Source organism: Mus musculus, chromosome 4 (assembly GCF_000001635.26).
Source record: "Mus musculus strain C57BL/6J chromosome 4, GRCm38.p6 C57BL/6J".
NCBI classification, from domain to species: Eukaryota; Metazoa; Chordata; class Mammalia; order Rodentia; family Muridae; genus Mus; species Mus musculus.
Window position 1 is genome coordinate 36277417 of NC_000070.6, and position 21335 is coordinate 36298751.

General features: G+C 38.7%; 1 protein-coding gene across 16 annotated transcripts in view; it reads right to left on the minus strand.

Annotated features, from left to right (window-relative positions):
• Lingo2 (leucine rich repeat and Ig domain containing 2) overlaps nt 1-21335 on the minus strand; it is a 1254967-nt gene that overhangs the window by 580639 nt on the left and 652993 nt on the right. For 10 of the 16 annotated variants that reach the window (XR_001784140.2, XM_017320198.2, XM_011250022.3 and 7 more), the window contains one exon: nt 1791-1900. The exons of 5 other annotated variants lie outside the window; for them this stretch is intronic. The gene's annotated coding sequence lies outside the window, so the exon portion shown is untranslated. Of the gene's footprint in view, nt 1-1790; nt 7694-21335 lie in introns of those variants that run through there. One more of the 16 variants, XM_030253529.1, reaches the window with a different exon arrangement.

Genomic DNA, 21335 nt, shown 5'->3' on the forward strand with positions numbered 1-21335 from the left:
AGAACTGATGATAGACATTTCAGGTTCTCCACCCAACATTCAGTCACAAATAGGTGGGAGGAAACCTAAACTAAATCTCAAAATGAAAATACATATATATTTGTCACCTGGGCCCTCATAGTAAATTTTTCTGAACAGAGTGGTGTTATTTGTTATTCAGTATGCTTGGTTGAGAAAATAAACTTTAAAGTCAGAAATTAATTAAAAGAGCTGATAATAGCACACAGCTCTCGAAATGGCTTATAATTTCATACAGTGGGACAAGCCAATAAACACAGCAGAGAAAACCATTCATGACACGCAAGTATTGCTTTTTAGTGCCATAAAAATGTACTTTCGGGAGAGTAGCACATTATAGTTTAAGTGAAGCTCTTCATTAGATGGTATGAGAAAATGAGGCATGAAAGGAAGATGGAAAAGCCTCCTTAATAGTTCCTGTGCAGATAATGTAGGCCAAAGACAATCAATAGCCATGGCTCATTTATTTTATGTCCTTGAGCACTTAGAGGCAAAATGTTAGTGTTTGCTATCCTGTTGGCTTTCTTTGCTCCGCATCAGTAATGAAAAAATGGATTTGCATGCTACAGTGTAAGTTTTACAAATATAACTCAAGCAAGTAGTTATTGTTAACCAATATGGAAAGAAGTACCTTCTGTATTAGTTTGGGTCCATTATATATTACTTTTGGGTCCATCTAAGCAGTTCAGATAATAAATTTTTCTGTCTTCTTATTGAGCAAAATACTTGACACATAGGTCCTGTTTACATTATAAAAATATACAATATACTAAATGAATTCACACAATTAAAAGAATTTCTTAAGATATAATATCATATATGTGTATATATATATATATATATATATATATATATATATATATATATATATATTCTTTTTTTGAGACAGAGTTTCTCTGTGTAGCTGTGTAGCCCTGGCTGTCCTGGAACTCACTCTGTAGACCAGGCTGGCCTAGAACTCAGAAATTCACATGCCTCTGCCTCCCAAGTGCTGGGATTAAAGGCATGCGCCACCACTCCCCAGAGATATCTGATTTTTTAGATAGATTGTTGTAGATAAAAGCCAGTCATTAAATCAATAAAGTCAATATTCTGCTAAGTTTATGACTTTTGAGTCTGTTAATGTTTCCATCAGCAACATACTGTTAGGTATCCTTTATGATGCCCAGGTACCATAATCCCCCTTCCATTGAGAACCCAAGAGCATGCAATAGATGCATACACAATCAAAGTGACATTTATTTTATATAACTGACATTCTTTGGAGAATAGAAGTTAAAGAAAACATTCTTCAGTAAGTAGTTTCTTAAAAGTCACCTTTTCCAGCAAGGCATAGTTGTGTACATCAATGATCTATAAGGGAGATGGAAGTAGGAGGAGAAGCGTAGGAGGAGAAGCAGACTAAAGGCAGTGACAACCATATAGTGAGCTTCAGGCCAACTTCAGATCCACAATGACATTAAGTCAAGGGTTGGGGACTGTGGATCAGTAGTAAATTATTTGACTAGCATGACCAAGTCACCGGATTTGATCTCTAGCACTGAAAAAGTAAAACAACAAAGCTTCAGGTTTGAATAAAGAGAGAAGGATTTAGCTGCTCTATAATAAAATGAACACATCCTCCTTTTATATATTAAAACCATAAAATCTTCTATTAAGTATAAATCAATTATGAGTGATATAAGAAGTAGACTTTTAAACAATGTTAAGCATATGCATTGAATTCAGGCACAATTTGGTATTAGTCAACAGTAAGGTTAAGAAATTCTTACTAAGAGAATGGGAATCGTCAGTGTCTTCCTCAATCAGAAACCTTCAAGGTGTGGTCTTCAGGTTCAAACTGGTGGTGACATCAGGGAGGCATATGCTGACAGTATAAGAACTGTCATAAAACACCAAGGGGAGGTTAAAGGAAAGAGAAACACTGGTCAGTCAGTGAACCGTCAACAACAGAGGAAGAGCTAGAAAAGGCATCCACGTATTAGCAGAATTCAGCAGCAGTCTGCTCTGGAGGATATCTTTTGTTCCTAAAAATACAGAACAAATCTTCCTACAACACAAAAGCTGCCAGCAAAGGTCAGCTCAAAGTTGTACGTAGTCTACAAATGTATTGTCATTTCACATTATATCTTAAAATATATTTTTAGGAAACAGCTTTCTTAATGACTCAATTTCAAAATTCAAAGAAAATATTATGAATACTACATTTTTTTTTAAAAAGAAAAAAAACTTTCCTCTCTCATTTTTCTATATTTCCTCTTACATTTAGTGTTGGTTAACATACAAGACACTATGCTAGACGCCTGTTGAGCATCAGAACCTCTCAGGTACATTTAGTCACTCTATATTCAAAATCACAGGAACAGAAGAAGCCAACTGCAACACAGAGAAGCCTACTGCTGGTCGGGTCTATTGTACAAAGCACAGTCAAGTAAGCCCAGGCTTGCAGATCCAGAAGACAGAAATGCAGAATTCACCAGGAGATAGAACATATCCCATGGTAAAAATCTTGTCTACATTGCAGCTCGAGAAATGGCTCATAGGTTAAGAGCACTGGCTGCTCTTCCAGAGGTCCAGGGTTCAATTCCCAGCAAACACACAGCAGCTTGCAACTGTCTTATTTTCTAGTCCTGGGTTATCTGACACTATCACACCAATGCACATAAAATAAAATGAAAAAAATGTGAAAACAAAACAAAAACCCTTGTCTTCTTTGAGTAGTCAGATTTTACACAAGAGACAAGATAGAAACCAGGGCTTGAAAAAACGATCCAGAGGATGGGGGGTAGGGTACAAAAGTAAAGCTATTGACAACAACAGGATGTAGCAATGAGGAAACTGTAGTGGATTTAGCTGAGGATTCAAGTCAGGGAAAGATAGACACCAATTGGTTCATTCAACATGAACCAATCCAAGAGATGGCCCTGGAAAGTAAAAATGAAATGAGCCTATTGATGAAAGGAGTAATTCAAGGAAATCCGATGGTCCCTAAGACATACTGGCTAAGTACAGACTGCTATAATCACTTGAACACTATTATTAAACAATGTATCTGATGTTTGAGGAACATTACCAAAACTTCACTCCTGAAATACCTCTCCTGGGCATATATCCAGAAGATGTCCCAACTGGTAAGAAGGACACATGCTCCACTATGTTCATAGCAGCCTTGTTTATAATAGCCAGAAGCTGGAAAGAACCCAGATGCCCCTCAACAGGGGAATGGATACAGAAAATGTGGTACATTTACACAATGGAATACTACTCAGCTATTAAAAAAATGAATTTATGAAATTCCTAGTCAAATGGATGGACCTGGAGGGTATCATCCTGAGTGACGTAACCCAATCACAAAGGAACTCGCACAATATGTACTCACTGATAAGTGGATATTAGCCCCGAAACTTAGGATACCCAAGATGTAAGATACAACTTGCCAAACGCATGAAATTCAAGAAGAACGAAGACCAAAGTGTGGACACTTTACCCTTTCTTAGAAATGGGAACAAAACACCCATGGAAGGAGTTACAGAGACAAAATTTGGAGCTGTGACGAAAGGATGGACCATCTAGTGATTGCCATATGCAGGGATCCATCCCATAACCAGCTTCCAAATGCTGACACCATTGCATACACTAGCAAGATTTTGCTGAAAGGACCCAGATATAGCTCTCCCTTGTGAGACTATGCCGGGGCCTAGCAAACACAGAAGTGGACGATCACAGTCAGCTATTGGATGGGTCACACGGCCCCCAATGGAGGAGCTAGAGAAATTACCCAAGGCCCTAAAGGGAACTGCAACCCTATAGGTGGAAGAACAATATGAACTAACCAGTACCCCGGAGCTCTTGTCTCTAGCTGCATATGTATCAAAAGATGGCCTAGTCGGCCAACACTGCAAAGAGAGGCCCATTGGACACGCAAACTTTATATGCCCCAGTACAGGGGAACGCCAGGGCCAAAAAGGGGGAGTGGGTGGGTAGGGGATTGGGGTAGTGGGTATGGGGGACCTTTGGGATAGCATTGAAAATGTAAACGAGGAAAATACCTAATTAAAAAAATGAAAGCAGCAGTAACAATAAAAAAAAATAAAAAATTAACTAAAATCAGAAATGAACTTACTGTCTTGCTACTAATGGAAGAAAGAAGATATTGAATACACAGAAATTAATTTGAATATGACCAAAGGTAAAAATAATAAATATAAATTAAATGTTCCTCAGCTGTTTAACCCTTAGCTGTAATCTGACAACATTCAAGGATTCAGGTAAACCGGGTGGAGAAAGAAAGCAACTTTGCTAGATACCATTACATTTTCTATGTTAATAAAGGTTTATACAGTTCATACAAATAAAAGTTTATTCAGTCACAGTCTTAATTTGTGACCAATTACACACTGAATTGCAAAATTGTGTTTTTATGAGCCAGATCTTATAAATGTTTAGTCTGTATCATTTGTTAGAAATGGGTCAAGTGATAATTTCAAACTATATTAAACAAATATCCACTAAAGATAGAGGGCTTCTGTTCCCTCAGGGTTTCAGAACATAAATATTACATTCATGTTTCTTTTTTGACCCTGGGGGTAACAATTCTAATTTAGTAACTACTATATAATCTGCATTTGCAAATATGAGTCTAGAACACAGTGGTAGAACACGATAAACTAATCTTCAGATTTATATTCAATTCAATTTTATATTTTTCATTAACTTTTAGACTACATACCACTTATTATTTTATCTCCCTATTTTCTAAATATCTTTCTTAGTATATCAGTAGGAAATAGAGTTTCTTTGGAGGTTGGTGTGGGAGTTATTTCTTAGAAACTATGACCACTCAAAAATCACTGATGACATTAATTAGGCAGCCTTCTTCTTAGCATCTACCTGAGAGTAAGTTATTTCTATGCAAGAATGGGCAGAGCCTTCCCCCAACTATTAGCAAGTAAATATCATTAATTTTACTATTTTCAGAAGGAAACATTGACCCCTCCAATAGTAATAACAAGGAAATGCCACCAATATACTTACTTCAAGTTGCCTTAACTACATATTGTGAACCATGGGGAGCAGGGCTGGACAAAAGTGTGGTCCAGGTATGTGCAAACCCCAGAAACCTCATCTTGGCATGGGCTACCTCCTGAGAGAGAGACTGTTCTCGCCGTGCTCACTGCTGCCTATGGTCTCTTTCTCTATCGGCTGTCCTACTTTGCTTCCCTCTCAGGAGCCACTGGATTTTGATTCTTGGCCTATAATGGTAGGGGAAATGGAGGCTGAGGGGATCTATAGCATAGTTATATTTGACTTAATATCAATATTCCATCTCAAGTAACTCTATTTTAAAATTCATACTCAAACAAACAGTCTACACAAAGCTCTTGCTGCATGTTTTACCGACTCATCTACATTAGGTAAGTCATAGCTTGGAGGCTCTAGTTCAGAATTTATAACAAAATCAGGAACATCGTTACTTCAAAGAATAGGGAACACATAGTAAGCACAAGGTGAGAAAAGAGAAATGGCTCTCCTGTTAGGATTGACAATAAGAATATCAAGTGAAATTAAGGGTGAACTAGTAAGAAAATTCTGAAATACTTTTTTGTTGTGTGGAACATAGATTGTGTAGAGACACACACAGACACACAAGTATAGACCCACACATACATACACAGATACACATATACATTCACATACAAGGTGATAATTAAAGAGGGTAGGCTGTCTTTGGGGAAAGGGGAACGTTACAGTAGAGGATAGCAGGAGAGGGTAATGCAGAGGGAATATGATCAAACTATATGATACACTTGAATAAACTTATTACAAAACCCATTGCTTTGTACACCAAATACACATGAATAGCTTTTAAGGGGATTAGCTTTTCTTGGCATTAGTCTATATCTGATTATATCTCTAAGGAAGACAGTACATAATCCTCAGTCTGTTATAAGAAAAATCTATCCTCAAAGGATCTGTACTGAGTAGCTCTCCCTTCTGAGATCCCTGGCTATGAATCTAACCCAGAATTGTACTTTAGGTATTTGAATGAGTTTATCATTCAAATACACATTGAAGGAGTTTGTTATCCTTCCTCTTCTCATAATGGACTTGAACATTTGTATTGACAGTAAGGCCAAGTTTGGTGGTTTGAATATACTTGGCCTATGGAAAGTGCTACTATTAGCTGTGGTTTTGTCAGAGTAACTGTGTCACTGTGTGTCACTGTGGGCTTTGAAGACTCCTAGGGATCAAACTCTGCCCAGTACAGAACAATATTCTCCTAGCTGCCTTCAGATCAAGATGTAGAACTCTCAGCTTCTCTTCTAGCATCATGTCTATTTGCATGCTGCAAAGCTTCCCACAATGATAATGGACTGAAGTTCTGAAAGTAAGCCAGCCCTCATTAAATGTTTGCCTTTCTAAGAGTTGCCTTGGCCATTTTGTCTCATCACAGCAATTAAACCCTAACCTAAGATTCAGAGATAAGCACAACATGATAGTAAGGAAATGGAAAAACCTTGTATGTGTTTGATTCAAATTTCACTAGACCATACATGCATTAAATCACATGTGATATAAGAGAATGTATGCTCAGGAATTAATAACAGCCGTGTCAAGACAGGGGACACCCAATAGCTGTCAATTGTACAGTACAAGAAAATGATTCATTTAAATTGTTTATAAAAAGCTTCTACTGTGGATATGTAATCAGAATCAACTCATTGCCAAAACAGCACAAATAAGTCCTGGTGTCTGCTAAAGAATTTCACTGAAGTGTAACATTCGGTTGCTTAGAGCTAAGATGACAGTGACAGGTTCACTGTGAAGATAGCTTCTTGAATAATATATTTTGTCATATTTGGAAGGAATAATAACAGGTATTCAGAACAGTTTTCCTCAGTGAGTGGGTTGAGTATATGTGAGGTAATTCAAGATTTAGAACTCCAAAAAATGTAGACTTGGCTTTCTTAAAGCACTAAGCTTAAGACTCAATAATGACATAAAAACTCACTCTCTCTATTCCTCTCCTGTTCTATTGGCATCTTGTTTTGTCCATAAGTCATTATTTTAAGAATATCATTACATCTATTGGGATGCCTGTAAATCACCTTCTTAATACTCATTATTGACAGCAGCAAGGAAAATGAATGCTTGCTTGTATATGCTATTCTATAGAGCTTAAAAAAGCAGGTGATTTTACTCAGATGACTTGAAAGATCACTTGCAAATGCACCTTCACTCAGGCACACATAAAGTACCAGAAGGAAGCCCTTCTTGCCAATGACCTTATTTATTTAGCTTGCCTTTCTACTTCCTTTGTACTTTTCTTTTCATGTAAAAAGTCAGCTCATATGTGGCATGGTTTTTCTTTTCTCATTACATACAGTTATATTTACCTAAGCCCTGGACTTTGTTTTCTGTTGATCCTTAGATTTTGTGTTGGATTTCAGAAGACCTCCATCAGAAAGGTGGTTATTTGGATCTTTTATTTACTATTTTTGGGGAGTGAGGCTGATAGAAAAAAATATTTCTATGGTAGGCTAAATATTTCTGTTTTCAAAAAAAAAGTGTTTTGTGGAGTTAAGAAATCATGAGACTAGAAAGCAAGGAATCCTCTCTCTTTCTCTCTCTCTGTCTCTCTCTCTCTATGTCTCTCTCTCTGTCTCTCTCTCTCTCTCTGTTTCTCTCTCTCTGTCTCTCTTCTTTCCTCCCTCCCTCCCTCCTTCTCTTTTTCTCTCCCTCAATCTCTCTCTCTCTCTCTCTCTCTCTCTCTCTCTCTCTCTCTCTCTCTCTCTCTTTCTCTCTCTCTCTCTCTCTCATGCTCTCTCTCTTGATTAACACTTGCTCTTTGGATTAGCTTATCACCTAAGCATAGTTGTCATAATCTCTAGCACAGAAAGGACCTCACAGAGACACAACAGACTTTCATCAGGCAGTATTCAACAAACAAACCAGAGACTCTATGATACAATACTTGAACTTCCTTCAGCCTAGGGTTCACTGTCCTATTGTTTTTTACATAGGCTCTTACTTCCCATTTTACAAGTTAAAACTAATCCCAATGTCAGGGTGTGTCCAAACTTCTACTATTGCTGCTCTAGGGGCTTAAGGTCTCTGCAGCTTAAGTCTGACATTGTTCTCTATATGAAATAAGAGATAGAAATTCAGTCATTCTCTCCATCGTTATGGCTTATAATGCCTCTGAAATATATTAACTTTGAACTCGTTTTGGAAGAATGGTCTTCCCTGTCTGATATATTTTCCTGTCTACATATCCCACATGTCAGTATTTAGAACAATTTTCACTAATGAAGGTGATAAGGTGTTCAAGTACTACTCATGGAATATGTTCTGTGGATCTGCTAAAATGATGTATTTATAGATAGAGCCCCAAAAGGATTAACAAATGGCTAAATAAGGTGGGCACACAGGCATAGCCTTAACCCTATACTATTGCTATCCCTTTCTGTAAAATGGAAATGAGCCTTTAATGAGGCAGAAAGAGGAGACTTAACAGAAACAAATCTTCACCATCCCTTGATCTTAGATTTCTAGCCTTCAAGGGTGGAGAAATACAGTCTACAGTCTAGGTCATTAGATCTGTGGCATTTGTTATGGTAGACCTGATACACACACATATGAAGTCCAGATTTTGGTTGTGTTAATATTTTAACAAAAAGTAAGATAATTCAGTTACAACAAATGGTATTTATGTAGTACCAGTTGCTTAGCCTGCAAAATAATAGATAATTGTATGCAACTTGCAACCCTATATTTTAAAGTATCCAATTAGTAATTCTGGCTTGAAATGTAAAAGACTTAAATACCTCTGTAGTAAATTAGACACTTGTTCTTAATTTACTGAAAGAAGTCCAGAAACACACACACACAGACATATATACACAGATACCTAACACACACTACACAAAAACACACATATGCACACATAAACACATACATACATATACATACAAATACACACACAAACTTACAAAAACACGCAAACACACACATACTCACATATAGACATTTTTATCTTCACATGTAAACTTCGTTTGTTGTAATACAATCATATAAAAATTTGCAGAAACAGGAAATTCTAGTTTTTTCACCCATCTATTCCTCCATATGTCTATTCATTCATCTGTGAGTCAACACAATTTGTATTTTTGGAATAACTACTATAGGATAACTGCAGGTTAAATGGTTACAGTTTGAAATTATAGATGCAAATAAATATATTATTTCAATACTTATTTACTTGAAATAGAGCATCACTCTGTACACTTAATTGGCCTAATATTTCTTTATGTAGGCCTTGTATAGAGAGCTGCCTGTCTCTACCTCCTAAGTGCTGAATTAAAGGCATACAACATGACATCAGTCTAAAAGATGAATATTCATTTGTTATCACAGTGTCTAAAATCTACTCTATTTCCTTTTTGGCAGTGGATTGGGGGGGTCAAGACAGGGTTTCTCTGTATAGCCCTGGCTATCCTGGAACTCACTTTGTAGACCAGGCTGGCTTGGAACTCAGAAATCCACCTGCCTCTGCCTCCCATGTGCTGGGATTAAAGGCATGTGCCACCACGCCTGGCTTTTTTTTTTCTACTGTATTTCCTATGTCTGTATTGAAACCACTTCACTTTTCATTCTAAATTGATCTAAAAATCTCTCAGGTTATTTTTGAAAACATAAAAATATAAATTATAGCCACATTTTGCAATAAATAATTTTTCTTTTAAAATTTTATAATTATTATATGATCATATTTGTGTGTGTGTGTGTATGTGTGTGTGTGTGTATGTGTGTGTGTGTGTGTTTGTGTGTGTATGTGTGTGTGTGTGAACATGCTATAGCATACATGCAGAGGATGATTTGTAGAAGTTGGTTTCTCCTATCACCAATGGTATGACTAGGTATCAAATTCAGGTAGCTAGGGTGGTGGCAAGTGTCTTTACCCATTGCACTGTCTTGCCAGCCCAACTTTCTTCTCATCTTCAAGATAAACATTTTCAAATATGTTCCTATATTCCCTTTAGTAAAGGAAAAAATAGAGTCTGATAAGAAGGGAACTTCAAAACAGTGAGGAAAACCTGTATTGTGAAGAGTCTATTTGCTTGAATCCCCACCCCCCACCCCCCCACCAGTGTGGAAGCTTTGGGGATTGTTAGGATTGTGTCCAAATGACCTTAGGGATACTTTACTATCTTCACCAGGAAGAGAGTAGGAGATGCAGTCAAGCTGCAGCAGATGGTTTTAGAAACGAGAGAGAAGGAACACGTGATGATTCTATTCTTTGGCAAAGATAGTCCCACCTTTGAGTCTTCCAGAGCTCCGAATCTTTCAACTCTGGAAAAGCTAAATTCTGAACACTTCTTTTCTAAGGCCAAAATAGTGCTACAATTGTGTTTAATCCATAGAAACAATGTACGCATTACAGGAATACAATGTGGTAGCAGCACAGAGGGGAGAGTACCTGACTCTCATCAGCAGCCTCTGTGGTTGCTATGTGGCTGACATGGCTGCTCCCGCTACTGTACTGAAAACATTCTATCCTAAGCAGCATTACCTAATGCTAAATAGCTCCTCATTTAAATTAGAGCCCAGATTGGGTAGCAAACACCCGTGTTCTTTCTCTGTCAGACTTTGGGGGAGGGGGCATTCGAAAATATTTTAAAAAGACAAAACCTATCTCTACTTATTTTATTTTGCTTTCCCAAACATTAGCCGGGATGCCGAGAGGAAGTAAATTTGAAGCGACGCCAGCACCGTGGCAACACATACAACTTGATAATCAAGGTGTGGAAACAACTTGGCAAATATCACTTAGGCCCTTTCATGCCTGGTAGGCAGAATAACTACCTCAATTTTTCAAGGTGATTAAGCTGATTAAGTAAGAACGCTGTGATTCTTCATCCATTCATCTTCACTTAACCAGATGGAAAGGCCTTTTCCAGAGACAAACGAATCTGAGGCCTGAAACTCAATCCTCCATTTCTTCTTCTTGCCCACCCTAACCACAGCGGACCGCCTTCCCAGGGACCTTGACCTTTACTGTAACTGATTCAGATGCCCTCTTTTTTTCTGAGGTGTTCATTTCTTTTTAATTGAAACTGTTTGAGAGACTTTCTAGGAAAGGAGGATAGGACGCTAGCTTTTGAATGCCATTTAATCACTCCTTTCAATCAGTTCACATGTTTATTTATGAGAAATCGCTGTACCTGTTAAATGTTGAATTAAAGGGATTGGAGGGGAGACACTATTTGAAGGAAAAAAAAAAAAAAACTCAGAAAAAAGCCTTACCTGAAACATTTATGAACATCCATTGCAAACACTCTTAAAAACCGGTAAATTGCATTTTAATTATTTTTTAAATGTGCTGAGATTAGAGAGCATTTGGAAAGCAGTCATCTAGAATTGAGGAGGTACAAATTAATCACATGGTTACATTGAATATTGAAAAATTCAGGGATCCTTAATGGAGCAGTCATAATTTTCAAGCAACGTTAGAACTTCTTGGCACATGCTCCGGGCTGCTCAGAGCACATTTTCACAGCGAGGAAATGTTTACGCAGCAGCCTATTTCCTCCCATAGAAGCACAATGAAACCTCAAACACAATAAATCATTCCCCAGGAAGAGAGACTCAAATGCCACAAGTGCTTTGATTCACTCTGCTTCGGGAGTAGAATTTATAAATTGAAGAACTTTCAAATTCGCGAGAACACAGTACTCTGGAAATGAGAAAAGCAAGGCCAATTGGATCCTGGGATCTTATTTGTGTGTCGTTCTGCATTAGCCTTGGCAGCCAGTCACTGGCGTGACCAATAGGCTGCCAAAGTATGATGTATGCTACAGTTAACCTCATCTCCTAACCAGCAGGGGGCCCTCGGGGACATGCAGACTTCCGAAGGGTCTCCCAAGTGTCCCTGCACTGTCACTCCAGGATAAAAGTGAGATGAATGAAATTGAAAGTTGAAGTGCATTAATTCTGGCTCTCCGATTGCCACATCAAGAAGAAAATACAGGATTTCTACGCCACAGGCTGATTTCCCTTTCTTCCTGCTGTCAGTCATGTGGATTCGTCACTTTGAATAAGGAGCCATGCAGAGTGGTAGAATACAACGCCCTGAAATAGGACCCTTTGACACGTGGACTACTGGGGGTTAAAACGCACATGAGAAACAGCAGATGCAAGAAAGACATCCCAATCTTTTTCCCTGCCTGAAAACAGGAGATAAAACTCTCTCATGGAAGATCTCCTTTGCACAAGAGGAGTCTTTTGATGAGTAGTTCAAAGCTGAAAAAAAATTGTGTTCAAATAACTCTCATCTTCTGAGCGTTTGCTCATAATTTAGCTGCTTCTGCATCGTTTATTTTTCTTTGTGCAACTGCGGATGTAACAGCAACGGTAACTGGTTCTTTGAGTCTTTACTTCTTCTGGAGGACTCCTGCGCTGTGCAACACAACTCGTTCCTCCTTTTAATCTATCGTTCCCTATTCTCATGAACATATTTAGCTAGGAATGTAATTGTATGTGTTTGTTATCTTTTCCTAGGTCCTGTGCATGCATTTATTTATATTTTGTCATCTAATGCAACAGCAGAGTGACGTACAACTGCAGTAAGTCCACGCTGTCACTCTAGAGAAAGGCTGACCTTTTTTTCTTCTGCTAACGATTTCTGTTTTAAATATTTCTTATTTGCCTTCCTATGTACCTACATGTCCACTCTGTTTTTATCATTGTTTAATCAACCTTTTCAGGTTTGTATTAAATGAAATTTTCATTTTCCTGCACTAGAACACTCATTTTGCCATCTCTTGTTGTTTTGTTAGATGTATTTTTGTTTGGAAAAACAAAAAACCTATATTTCACATAGTGCATGTTGTTGGCTATTTTTCTTATAAAGTATATTCATTTACTTTGAAATTCTTTTTTAACATGTATTCTATTATTTTTTAATCAATTTCTTATGTGTTTTTTTTGTTGTTGTTGGTTTTGTTTGTTTGTTTGTTTGTTTTGTTTTGTTTTGATTTTTGACAGGGTTTCTCTGTGTAGCCCTGGCTGTCCTGGAACTCACTCTGTAGACCAGGCTGACCTCGAACTCAGAAATCCACCTGCCTCTGCCTCCCATGTGCTGGGATTAAAGGCATGCACCATCACTGCCCGGCTCCTATGTGACTTTTTACATCAATTCTACTACCTACCTCCAATTTGTTCCATGTTGCTCTAACTCCTTCTTTACTTACTGACCTTCAATTATTAGTTATAAATATTTCAGGTTTATTTTGAGAAGAAAATATAAGTTTATGTTTGTCTTGCTCTCATTTCTTCTGTATCCTTCCTCTCTCAGAGACTTATCAGTGCCTCCATTCTGCTTTCTGAATGAGTGCTAGACCCAGATTGTAGGGTTTGATTGTTTGTCTAATGGTCCTTAACTTAGCTTCAACCTGATATCTGTTTCTTTGTAAATCTGGACTATCTCAGTGTTTTATTCTTTCATAAACATGAATTCATTGTAGATGAATAAGGCAGTCTTCTGAGATCCATTCCATTCCACTTTTTGTCATTGTCCTCCTAAGCCCCACTCCCATCAGACCCAGAGCTTCCCTATTCTTGGTTTTCTAATGATCCCGTAGTGGTCAGTCTTTTAGGCAGATCATTTACAAAATTCTGTGTCAGAATTCACAGCCGCGTTCTGTTCTCCCTTTACTCTGAGCCCTTCCTCAACCAGAAAATACCAGCTTGAGAAGTCATTCCTCTGTTTATTTATCATTCCTTTTCTCTGAGCTATGACAGGCACTACCAGGAGGATGAGGAGAAGAGAGAAAGAGAGATACAGAGACAGACAGACAGACAGACAGACAGACAGAGACAGACAGAGAGAGGCAGAGAGACAGAGAGAGAGGAGGGATCATGGGAGAAGAGAAGGTCTTCCAGGAGACATCATGGACCAGTGGCTTGTGCCAGAGTGATATGCTGCCCCAGGAAACCAGACTGCTAATGCAGAAGTAAACCAGAAAGTTTCAAACAGCAAGTTTTGGGGGAGCACATCTGGCAATCAGAGATTTAGATTAAGGGTAATGTTCCAGTAATTGTGCAGAACCTAATAAATAAATAACATAAATCGAGCCCCACTCCTTTAAATTTAGATGAGGAAAAGATTAATAGATGTTCATGCACATTATTCCCTTTGTACATATGCATGCATGTGTAGATTTCTCTTTACCTATGCCTGATGAAGAGGAATAACACTTTCTGGTATCTTCCTTATAAATACTATCTACCTTCTTTGAGAAAGTATCTCTGCTTGGCCTGGATCTTGTATTGTAGACTAAATTGGCTGGTCAGGATCTTTTAGCCTCCACAGCACTAGAATTATAAGTGTATGCCACCATATGTACAATTTTACATGGGGTCTGGACATTGAGCCAAGGGTCCAGTGTTTATAGAGCATGTACTTTTCCAAAAGAGCCACCTTCCTCCTCCAGGTCTATGTATTCAAATTATTAACTATTCCTTTCTGAAGACTCGACAGTTCTCGCAGTTTAGTTCTAAATCAAAGGAGTAGTTATTGATGCTTCCTTATGTTTTTTTCTTTCCTTCAGGATGGCCAAATTAAGTCCATCTGGCATCCATCTGGCACCTACATAGACAATAAATTGATATTAAACAATATGATAACACATTCCTTCTATTGACACACTGGATTTGTGGAAAAGAATCCTATATGTAAGTTGAAACTAATAGAAGCCAACTTTTACCACTTATAAACATATATTTTTCTAATACAGATTCAATACTTGAGGAGACTGGGATAATAGCCACATTTTTCCCATATATTATTGTTTAACCTACATATCTCTTACTTCAGACAAAATTAAAGTTTTACATCTCACGTGTTAATACATAACATGTATCCATGATAGCGGTTTTTTTTTCTACATTTACAATTTGTGTCCACAGGCATAACTAGTCCATAGTTACTAACAATAACAATGCATTGTCCTTGCACAAAGATGGCAAACACGAATATCATCCAAAGTGGCACTTTCTAAAGCTTTAAAACCCTCCTAATCTACCCTTTAGTCATCAGCTAAGACGACGTCAAGTGAGGAATGGTGGCCCACGCCTTTATCCCAGCACTGTGTAGCAGAAGTAGAGGTAGCTCTCTAATTTGAGGCCAGTCTGGCCTACATGGTGGGTTCCAGAACAGTCAGGGCTTCACAGAAAGAACAAGTCACACACACACACACACACACACACACACACACACACACACACAAACCCACCAAAACAAAACAAAACAAAACAAAAACCCAAACAAACAAACAAAACCAAAAAAACAACCAAAAACCAAAAAAGCAACCAACTAATTAGTAAGTAAAAATTTAAAAATATAACAGATCAATTTTGAATACATTTATTTACAATTACCATTCTAGCTACTGGGTTTACTATTTTTTTGGAGATAAATAAGAATTTCAAAAGCACATTTGCTGTAAATGTTATTGGTTAGAAAAATGATGTAAGTATATAATACAAGGAATACTGTTAGTTTAAACACCTACTATTTTCTGATTTATAGGTCAAGAATATAAATGTACACAAAGAGAGAGACAAAGAGTAAATATGTAAATAGAAAATCACAGAATATATGTATACATAAAATTTCTAATCCTATTTCTCCTTTTAATTAGTTGCTCAGTCTTGTCGCTATTAAAAAATAACTCTGGACATCATTTCTTTCTTTTTTAAAATATGTTTACACTTGTCACAGAAGTTATTGCTTTAACATGATATGACTGAAGGTGGAGACATCCGTGAAAAGTGTTTCTTAACATAATGAAATGGAGGAAAGGGACATGGGGTAGGAAGGAACATGCAAAACGACCCTGTGAGACAAGGTGAGCTGAGACACAGAAGAGGAGGTAGCCCCGAAGCAAAATGCCTGTGAACTACACGTTTGGACCAGACAGCTCCAGATGTGTTTAATACTGCAAGGATAGTGATGGAGATGATGATGAAGATAACTCAGAATATTGTACTACAGTAATACATCAGGATGTACCATCTGCCATTCCATTTTGAGCAAATCATCCCTCAGGCAATAACTACACTTGCCAGGTTTCATACAACGTACAGTTTTGTCCAAATTAAAAAAAAAAAAAAGCACCTAAAATTGGAATGTCTTTGCCCCAGCAACAACAAAAAGAGAGTGTAATGTCTCCATAAATATGCTAATTTCCCACGTCCTATCAGTATAAACATAAAGGCCTGTACACAGGTTGACCCAATTAACATTGTGCTGTTGGTTCTTTCAAATACCAAATAATACTTTTCCCAGATGAATTGTATAAAAGGAGTGAAAGCTGCAGGCACCTCAGATTCGGGGTGGGGGTGGGGGATAAAACCTATAAAAGAGCTTAATGTTATTTTCAATCACAATAATAAAAATCAATAACACATTACAAAAAGACAATATCTGTTACATGTTATACAATTTAAGTTAGTAATATAGCACGTACAATTGATTTCCTTTTGCCAACTTGTGATCATGATAAACTTCTCGTGCCTTCACTCCTCCAAATTTTACTTGCTTATACATGGATATGGTATAACATTTTGAGGGCATAAGCAGAACTTTCTTTTTCCACGTCTAGTTCCCATTTATCATCTCCAAGTACAGCCTTGACAGGTTCTAGGGGATGCATAATCACTTGGGCAGGCAGATATAGCAGAGAACGTTTACAATATCAAATGAAACTTAAGTTTTAAATGAAGATCACAACGTTTACTCATAGTGAAGTCATACAATGTGTGCTCTGCATATTGGTGTATGTGGGGAGGGGGGTTTAATCTATGTATTTTCAAATAGAAATTCTTGCAACCTTGTATTTTATCAGGCATCTCAATATCTGAATTGATGGAGAAAGGAAAATGTGGCTTTGGAGCAAGAATGTTTTAAGCCTTTGTCACCAAATGCAAAAACACGTGTTTCTAGTCCCTTTATAAGAATTCAAGTTCATGCATACAGCCTGTTTGTGGAGTTATTTGACATCACAGTAGCCTTTAACCCTTCCGTACTTCATAACCCCTGATATTCTAAGGCATGAGTTCTCTTTCCTACACTGTCCCTTTGTGTATTCCAAAGTTCCACTGTGCTCTGCCAATGAACTTTTCATTCAAAATATCAAAGTCCTTTTAGGGCACAACTGACAAGCTCCTTCTGTCATTTACTATTCTTGAAGTCTCAAGAGAAGATAACCTGCACTCATTCTCCTTGAATCTTACAAAAACAAAGGGAATGAATATTTTGAAATTGTGTTGTACAGTTTTCCTAGTCTAGGTACAAATATAACAGTAAGTGATATGCAGAGAAAAATGAATGAACAAATGAAGTAAAAGGGGTGGGGCATGGCTGACTTATGGAGTAGATAGAAGGGAGAAAGCAGGCAGAGGAAGCTGAACATGGCCAACAGACTAAACTGGACTACGAGTTGAGAGAGGGTAAAAGAGAGCAAGAGAGTGAAATCCTGGAGACCAAGAGGCCAAAAAGTCAAAAAGGGGCCTGCCCAGACAAAAAAGCTGGGTTATACAGGGAAGAGCATCTGGGGAAGGGAAAACCCAGCCTAGTCTTTGGACTGAAGAAATTAGGGTAGAGTGCTTGGTATGCCAGCCAAGAGGACCCTGTAACAGGTAGGAACTGAGTGCTGCTAGGAGAACTACATAGCCAGCAACAGCTTTGATATGTTAATAGCTGTTTGTCCCAGGTTTTGGCAACAGATGAATTAAAATAATAAATAAAAAGGAGAGGACTGCTCGGAGGTACCATGGAGAAGGTTTATTGTAGATATGAGGGAAAGCATAGCCAGAGGCACAGACGGAGACAGAAAGATCTGGAAGAGGATTGAGTGAACATGGCCAGACTGAGCTAGATCATGTGAGGCAAGAGGGACAGCAAGAGTAAGAGAGGAGAAGCTAACTAAGAAAGGCAGCCCACTCTGAGAGATCAAGAGGCTTGCTGGTGTACCCAAAATGACTGCATCACATAGGGATCAGCCTGGGGGTGTGGCTATAGCTCAGTCCCTGGAAGCGAGAGGTTTGGGGTATTGGGTAGGGAGAGAGATGCTGGGGAGAGCCAGCCAAGTGAGACTTGTCCAAGGTTTCTTTGAAACTAATAAAAATGTTATGTAAAATTATTTGTAGTAAGTTGTCAATATATTGTATATTTATTTTCCAAACGTATTCATTATATTAACATTCTTGAAGAAAATCAAGCCTCAAACTTCATCATGCACTCTTGAAATATACCTGTTGACTATAAATATGTAGTACAGGTCCTCAAGGGTTAAAATAAACAAGCTTCTTAAAAAAAAAGAATACTGCACCGTTGCCAATGCCAAACTTTCAGAGAGCTAAATTATTCATCTTTATTTGAAAAATATTATGAGCTAACAGCTGATCAAATAAAATAGCATGTTAAAATTGTAGTTATTGGTATCTAAAAGCATGAAAATGGTTTTTAAACTGTTATGAGAGCATTTTACCTTACTCTACAAACTGCTAATGTTCCAGTAAGAGTCAGTCAGATTTACAGAAATGAGGCCAGTGAAGGGGGCAAGATGCTGAACTGAGGGCTGTGACTTTCTTATACATGCAGAAGCCATAAAGTCATACATTTTCAACATATATTTTACTTTCTGCCTCTGTGTTCTCATCTGAAAAATGGGGTTCTCTTCAGAGTGCTAGAGGACAGAAAGGTGGAATTGATGTCCCCTAAGTCACCCCTCACCAGCTTTCCAACCTCTGTCACCCATCACTGGGTGTAAAATTCCACCCTAAGTACCTTACTTCACATTTTATTATTCAGAAATGGTATTAGGAAGAAAAAATGTATCCCCATTGGAAGACAGGAAGAAATTCACGGCAGACAGAGAGATTGAGAGGTTTTAAGTCAATAATCCAGACAAAGCCCTATGTCTCATCCAGCTGAAGCAGGTCATGAGAGAGAAATGCTTCGCCCGGCTTTGTTGTTCTTGCTCCTTCCTGGTTCACAGGCTTCGTCTGCAGTTTTAATTTTCCAGGATAAGGAAGGCCCTGGCCACTTTGTTTAGCTTCATGAAGAAACAAGAAACTGGACATTCCCTCAGGACTGGTGGGACTTCTTCATATGTGCACCCAATACGTAGTTACCTTGTAGTGGTTCCTTACCTAGTTACCTTGTAGTTCTTGACATTTGCAGGCGAGCTGACATGCTACAGGCAAGGGAATAAACAACAGTGAGCCATCCCCCAACCTTAAAGACTTGCTTCTCTTTTTCTAGGCCTTCAAACCAATCAGCTCTGAATTTAGCTTCAGGATATGAGATAAGAGAGGAAGCCGACACCTAAAGGCTAGGTGGAGAGGAAGAGAAGTGAGGGTGTTTCAGGCAAGCAGGCCTTCCATCTGACTACATAGCCCCCTTCCCCCAGAGTGCTGTCATAAATGGAATTCTTCATCCTGCATTTTTTATGTAGAACTCATCCTTCTTAAATAGATGTTGAAGTGGGCTAGGGAAATGGCTCAATGGGTAGAGCTCTTGTTGTGCAAGGATGTGTTCCTGAGTTTAGATCCCCAGCACCTATGCAAAAATCTGAGCATGGGAGAACACCTCTGTGGTGCCACTTCTGTACAATGAAGGAACCAGAGCTGAACTTAGCTTGTAGTCTCCATATGCATGAGAACATACTCACAAGCACAACATTTTGCTCATGTGCACACATTGGCAGTAAATAACATGCACAATATGTCACACACACCCATATACATACAATGACATCACCCACCCACCCCTCCCCCCCCCACACTTTTAAAAACTAATTTTTAAATTTAATGTACATTGTGGTGGATGTCATTTTGGCATTCTTGTGCATGAACATTATGCTGTTTTATTCTTGCTAATTCCTCAACATCACACATTTCTAATGACTTTATTGCCTCATGTCCCTTGATGTCCAATCTGCTGTAGCAGCGAAAATGGCTCCAATTTTGTCCAAAGGGGTTGCCCTGTCAGCAATTTCAGTCTGTTAAAACATTCCAAGAATTCCAGGAAAGTTAAACACCTGAGGTGTTATCTCACATCTGCAGAAGTGCAACTGTGGCTTTAACAAGCCCCACCACTATCCCCTACCCCTTACACACACACACACACACACACACACACACACACACACACACAGGGGGAGAGAGATTGAGAGACAGAGAGAGAGAGAGAGAGAGCGCAAGGAGACTGTTGTCAGCTGCAGGTTAAAAAAAAATCAGCCGATTAAAAGCTTAGTAGAGTCCAGGTGTTCTTTCTTTGTTCCTGAACATTTGGAGGTCCCACTGACTCAGGGCAGCTGGTCCTGGATAGTCCCTGAGATGAGGCTCTGGGATAAGGCCCTTGGTGTGCCTGATTGGGAGGCTTGCAGAAGCCCTTAGAGCATGGCTGTCACAAATGAGGAGGCCACTGATCTGGGACACAGGACCAAGTCTGTCTGTAGACTTAGAGAACTGTTCGAGTGTGAGAAATTATTTGTGTGCCCATCAGTTTTGTTGCAAACAGGTGAGCCTGACTGAGTACAGCCAATACCCCTCTGAGGTACATGGCATGCCATTTTGAGGAGTTCTGCAAAATGGATTACTGAGTTAAGGTGACACCCAGGAAGTTCTGTATTCTGTGCCCAGAAATTTCTGTATTCTATGTAAACTTGAGGGGCCCTCTTTTAGTGTAGAATGGCCAGATATGGAATCAATAAATCCCCAAACTGCCCCAAGATTATAGTGAGTAGTCACTGAAGATCCTGGTCACCCAGTTCTCCTACTTGGACTGCTGGTCCTCTGACAGCAGGCTCACATTCTACTGTACCCCTCCCTGGATAGAATGCTGCACACTTAAACAGGGCTCTGGTGTCTAAGTCAACTGGCCTCTAACTAAGAAGCCTGTTTCCCCAGTTCTGTTCCCAAGGGGGGAAGAAGACATTCCCCCACCCTATCATCCTACAGCCACATGATTTGGATTTGAGATGTCCTCTGCTCCAATAGCGCCATTCTTTAGAATTTACCCTGCTCTTCATCTGGTGCTCTCTACTTCAGCCAAGCCAAACCTCACCTCTGGTTGATCTTCTTTCCTACTAATGGAATCTCTACCTGAGTGAGAGTGTGGGGGGGGGGGGGCAGGCGGGCAGACCACCCCTCTCATGACCTATGTGTCCTTTTTAACCAATGATCTGTATAAATGAAAGACCCAGAATCCTTTTTTGAAAACTCCAGACCCATGTCACTTTGATGGA